The following is a 6,545-nucleotide window of genomic DNA, read 5'->3' on the forward strand; positions in this document are numbered from 1 at the left end:
ATGAAGCCTCAATTTAGCGTCAAAGACTCCTAACAGTTTGAGTCAAAGAGACATGGGGGCACCATTTTGTGATGTGTATGGCCAAAAGGACAGGATTTATAGTGACACTTCTGCATTAACAGATGCCAGTCGTATGGTCCTCCAGCATCTCAGTGGGATGGATTTGCTTGACTTCTAGGAGAGGAAGTGTACAAGGGTGAGTCCCACATCTTCTATTGGCAGGCAACTCTTTGGGGGAAGTGAAGGCCCTGCTGGAGGGAAGATCTGAGGCAAGATCCTGACAGACAGAAGTTGTGAGTAACAGAAATGCACTCAAGTTAGTGTAAGCAGGGAAGGGGGCTTCTTGGTAAATACTGGGTTATTGTGGAACTCAAGGATAGTCAAGACCCTCAAAGAACTAGAATTGGTCCTGGAAGGGAGTCAGGCATCCTGCAAGTACTTCCTGTGTATTTTTCCCCTCTCCTTATAGGGGTCCCTTCCTTCTCCTTCTGCAGCCAGGCCTCACCTATTATATTATACCCTGTGGACACGGCCATCCCACAAACATGGGGGGGTCATCTCTCCCTTGTTTCAGGAACCAGCTCAGGCTGTGCCCAGGTATCTCCCAGTTCTAACTTCCTAACAAGAGAATCTAATTGGCCCTATTGGAGCAGATGTCAATCAAACGAGACCGAGAGGACATCACCAGGCAACATGAAGGTGACAGTGAGACACTGTGAGCTGCATGGACACACCAGAGGCCAGACAGGTGGGGATGATCCATAGCAGAGTCTGTGGATATAGCCAGGAAACAAACAAACAAACAAACAAACAAACAAACAAAGAAAACAGGATTCAGTGGGACAGCAGCTTGAGGTAAGAACTCTACCTAAAGCAGACTCTATCAGCATCCCACTCATGTCCCTAGAATCCTCAACCATTTCCATGCACACCACTCTGACTCCTGTCTTCAACAGCCACACCTGCATCTGTGGAGGACTGCTCCTGGGCTGTCAGAACCCACTTAGCCCACAAGCATGGTGGCCCCAAAATGCTTAGGATTTAACATGCCCTGGGCCATCAGCTAACAATGGCTATCAGAGATGGGGGTATAAATACCTCAGATGTCATGCTCTTAGCTGAGATGCTTCCAAGGCAGGTGTTTTCCAAAGGACTCTCTAGTCGGCCACATGGTGGCTGGCTTAATGATGCACGTTTTACCAGGTTCTACCCTGGTAAACCGTATCACTAAACCACCTCTTTTCTCTGTTCCTTGCATCTCTCAAATATACTGCCTGCCCTCAAACCCTCAGCTCAGGCTCTGCTCCTGGAAACTGAAACTAAAACAAGGTCCCTTAAGTTTGGGGAGAGGGACCCAGGAGTCACTCTATTCTCCTGGGATACCTGTGCATTCGTTCATCTATCCATTGAATATTTGTTGAGCATCTACTACATACCACGAAGAAAAATAGGAAAGAACTGACAAAGTCTAAACAGCCAAAGAGAGTAGGGCTTTTTACAAGGAGAGTTTGGGAAGCCAAAGCTTAGCTGTGGGATTATTTAACTATATAAAACTATGACTCATGTAGGAAAAGTGAACACCAAATCCCAGAATATAATGGGCATCCCCTTAAAGTTTGAGAGAAGTAGTTTAGGGTGAATTAATGGAATTCTTAATTCAACAGTGAATAGCAAATTTATCTAACTTGAGGTCCCTCACAAGAAGTAATACAAGAAGAAAATATAAATAGATTTTTAAAAATAAATGAATGCTGGAGTTCAGTTTTGATTCTTTGATGACATTTACTGAGGACTTTCTTTGGATGAGGCATTCTGGAAAAAAAGAGGTGAATAAGGCAGACATGAGACAAGGCTTTCAATGGAGGGACCCCAGGTGAATGATCAATACAGTCCTCTGTGCTAAGTGCAATAACTGAGGCATCTAGAGGGTTCCAAGGAGCCCAGGAAAGGGCAGTTGTCTGGACTGAGGTGTCACAGACATGATGCAGGGCCAGCATTAACCAGGACTCTCCCTCTGCACATTACAGAAATGTAACCAGGTTGAACTGAAGGAAGAGAGGCAATGTATCAGCTCCAGTAAGTGAGAAGTCCAGGAGACGAACTGGTTTTAGGCACGCCTTGGTCTAGGACCTCAAACAAGATGGTCATATCTCCCTCCTTCTCCTACCCTGACCTCCCCCTTCCTCTCTGGACTCTGCCCAGCTCCCGCCTATTACTCCACAAGGCAGAGAAGGTGGCCACTGGCAGCTATGATTCAATCCTGCCCAGCTCTGTGACCCAACAAGCCAACACCTCCCACTTGGCTGAAAATTGAGAAATAAAATCCCAGGGAAAGACACGATTGGCCTGGGTCAGGACACATACCCACTCTGACAGATGCCTGATGGCCATGGTGTATGCCAGCCTGACTTCCAACTGCCAACACATGCACTCCTTTGCCTCAGAGCTTTTTCTGGGTACGGCACCCTATGCCAGGTCAAAATCAACATGGAATTATACCCCTCAGAGCAGCATCCACCAATAATTTAATAAGGACTAGAGGACAGATACCCCAGCTCCCTCACACTTAGGTGGGACAACCCAGGCTCCCAGAGTCCCCAGGGGATTATGCTCCAGGGGCCACAGTGGCAGCTGGTGCAACAGCCACTCATTATTGGCTCCTTCCTGTCCCTGTCTCACTTCCTCCTGGTATTTCCTGGGATCCTCTCCCCGCCAAAACTACTTGTGCTCACATCCTATCACAGACTCTGTTTGGAGGGAATCCAAACTAAGACACCCAGCCATTGCCACAAGCCTGTGGCCAGGGGATGGGACCTCAGGATCAGCTGGCCTGGCTCGCTTAGTGGCAGGAACCTCCGTGCGTGCAAACAGAGATCACAGTGGGAAGGTGAGGGGGTTGAGTGAAGTCTGATAAGCAATGCAGACTTTACCCTGGAGGGAGAGAACTGGGAGTCTTCCTTCAAAAGGGAAGACTTTCATTTTGGGCAGATCATGGGGCATCTGTGGGGAGGGTGGCCTGGGGCAGGGAGCTGGAATGAATGTTTTGCGGGGAGCTCCTGGCACCAAAAAAGATGGTCACCCATAGCCCGCAGAACAGTTCCCTTCCTCTGGGAACCTAGGTGAGCCCCGAGCTCACAGGAGGGAACTAGAAACTTCAAGTTCATCATCTATCAAGTACTTGACATGAATCCTGCATTCCATCCTCACATCAATGCTGTGAAGTGGGATCTGTAGCATTCCCATTAAACCAAGAAGAAAACAGGTTCATACGCATAAATAAATTGCCTAGGATCTCACAGCAAGAAGTTTAGAGAATGTAAACCCTCTAAAACCTGAGATTTGAAAATTTCTGTGCTGTGTTAATTAATTGTTAATAGGTCTGATGCAGGTCCCTCCTTCTTTCTCTCTTTCTGAATCTATTCAAGCCCTAAATTCCAACTGTGAGCTTTTGGCTAGTGAGGGATACCTGCTGAGGCAATGAGGTGGTCAGAAGCCGGGTATCCTATTGAAGACCTTTGTCAGAAAGTGCTAGAACATTCAGAGAGCTTGCTGTCACAGAACTTGAGATAGAGTATTTATGAAGCATTTGAAGTATAAACGATATCCTAGAATGCTTACAAATTCTTCCTCTTTGGACAAGGGAAAGTTTATAAAAAGTGATGAGATTGCCAAATATTCAACACCTGGGGTGACACAGTTTGTGGCTGCCTTGGGACAATAATATCAGGCTCCAATTCTCCATCTCAATGCCAGATCCCTTTTGCTACATAATTCCCCAGCAGTGGCAACGATTGCTCAAGTTGCCTCCTGATGCCTAATCTCTTTTTTTCCTTAAAATCAGGAAGAGTCTTGATTTCTAATTGACTGGATTGTTATCAGGTAAAAAACTATACTTCCCAGCCTGCCTTGTGGCTTCTTCTGTCCAGAGTACTACATTTTAGCCAAAGAAAAGTGAACGAAATAGTGTATGGCTTCAAGGAACTATCCCCTAAAGGGAAGGGGAGGTTTGCCTTTCACCATTCTCCTTCTTCCTTCCTGCCTGGAATATGGGTATGATGGCTGGAGTATAGCAGCCATCTTGGACCATGAGGTACCTTGGGAACAGAAGCCATAAATGGTGGCTTGACACTGTAGGTCTCTATATCAGTAGCTAATCCTGATAACATCCTTAGTTTAAACTTGAAAATAGATCTACTGTTAGAACAAGGGCATTTTTGTTGTTGTTGTTTTGTTATTGTTTCTTAGTTTTCACTCCTTTGACTCATCCATCTGGCATCTCTTCATCCTTCGGGTAAACAACAAAATAGAAATATGATTATATCTTTACAAAAGTGGAGAGACTCCATTTCACAATTTCATAAGAAACTCCTTGCTCATGCTGCTTTAAAATCATTAACCCAAAACAGTCCAAACCCATGTCTGAAATACACCTGGATTCCTGCCATTACCACAGTTTCTGCCACCTCTCCTCTCTCTGATATTCAAGCATAGAAGCCAGAGAACGCCGATGACCATGGCTGGGAATTTCTCAGAAAATTCAACTCTTCTGGAAAACACTGCCACAGTGATTGTTTTCTTCCAGGGTGACAATCAGGCTTTTCCAGAGGAGGCTGAACCCTGGATTTCACACCCAGGGTGTGGCATTTCCAGGAGATTCTAAACCTTTCTGTCAGCCTGGGAGGAGACCAAGCCTCTCCCACTGCCGGTGGTGTTCCCCAGGGTGTGCGCTGGGTCCTTACATGAGCTGGACCCCTCCACGCCAGCCCAGGGGAGGTGGAGTATAGGTAGAATGGAAACTAGTCTCCCCTCCAGCCCCCAGCAAGGGCATCACAGCACCCACTCCCCTCCTGATAGCGGGGGTCCCTCACATATCTCCTCAGCACTCAGCTTCCAGATCTCCTGTCGGGCCTTAATCTCAAGCTCCATCGCCTTCTGGCTTGAGACCTTATACAAGTACCTTGACCTCTCTGCCCCTCAGTCCTTTCATCTGTAAAACCAGAATAATAACAGACCTACTTTACAGTGAGAATTCTTAGTCTCATCCCTTCCATCTTTGTTCGCCAAGTTGTTACCTCCCCTGATTCTAGAAATACTGTCCCTGATAATTACTGTCTAGGGACAGGCTCCCTACTCTCCCCCACCCAGAAAACAGTCAGGTAAGTATAGTTTGTCAAAGTTTGGAAAGCAGGGCAAATGAGGGCGTTAGTGCCCCAGGGCTGCCCAAACAAATGACCATGAACTGGGGGGCTGGGGCAAGGCTAACACAATAGAAATTTATTCTCTCACAGTCTGAAATCAAGGTGTCAACAGTGCCATGCTCCCTCTGGAGCCTGTAGAATAGGATACTTGCTTCTCTTCTAGCTTCTGATCTGTGCCTATTTCCTCTCCTTGTAAGGACACCAGTCATATTGGATTAGGAGCCACCCTGATTCAGTATCACATCTCAACTGATTACATCTGCAAGACCCTGTTTCCAAATAAGGTCATAGTGAGAGGTTCCAGGTAGACGTGAATTTTGAAAGGACACTATTCCCTTGAGTCTGAACTATATGACGAAGAACGTGGCAGAAGTGATGCTGTGCTGGGCCTTAAGAAATTGGCAGCTTCTACTTCTCCCTCTTGGGACACTTGCTCTTGGAAGCCTGCCACCACACGGTGAGGAAGCCCAAGCCGCCATGTGGACAGGAGCCAGCTGCCAACACCAACTTGCAGTTATGATGGAGAGTGCGCCACCTAGAATGGGTCCTCTAGACCCAGCTGATACATGAGCAAAATAAATCACTGCTGTTGTTCTAAATTTCAGGTTGGTTTCTTGGGCAGCAACAGATACCAGGAATGGGAAGGGTCAATCAGCTCCTTGCTTTTACAGCACAGCACTGGGCACACAGCAGGCACTCACCAAATGTTTGCTGACTGGAACAGAGTTATCTCCGACGCCCAAGAAACTGCTTGACGATGGCAACAACTGAAGTTATTAATACCCATACCCAGCGATCTATTAAATAGAACATTCCAGGGCTCTGTCTTCCTTCTTGAGTAAACCAAGATAAATTGAGATGCTTGTTTCCAAATGATGGGGTGGCTTCCATGTTCCTTTTAAATAGGCAATACTGGCCCCTGATGGAAGACAATCCTTCCGGAGTCATTGGCTGGGAGAGTAAGTGAATTCATGAGACCCAGAGATGTGCCATTCTTAGCGGGTGCTTTGACCGGGAGACAATGCAAGGATGATTTTGTCTGTGTGCATGCATTCTGGATCACTGTCATCCATTGAATGACTGGGGTCCGTTGCTCACTGGGTCTTGCTTTCAACCCAAGCCGAAGCTGAAAATGTCTCTTCAAAAAAGTAATGACCATGTGGTAAGTCATTACAATGGCCCCCAACAAGTCCTGCCTCCCTGCATCCTCGCCTTTTGGAATATGACTTTGTCGCTCATCTCATCAAGAGGTGGAGTCCATTTTTTTTTAAGGTGAGGCAACCCTTGGTTGACCTCACAGATTGCAAGGACCTTGTCAGCTTACAATCCCTTATTTTTTATGTTTTA

The sequence above is a fragment of the Pteropus medius genome, unplaced genomic scaffold (genome assembly GCF_902729225.1).
Source record: "Pteropus medius unplaced genomic scaffold, Ma_sr-lr_union100, whole genome shotgun sequence".
Classification (NCBI taxonomy): Eukaryota; Metazoa; Chordata; class Mammalia; order Chiroptera; family Pteropodidae; genus Pteropus; species Pteropus medius.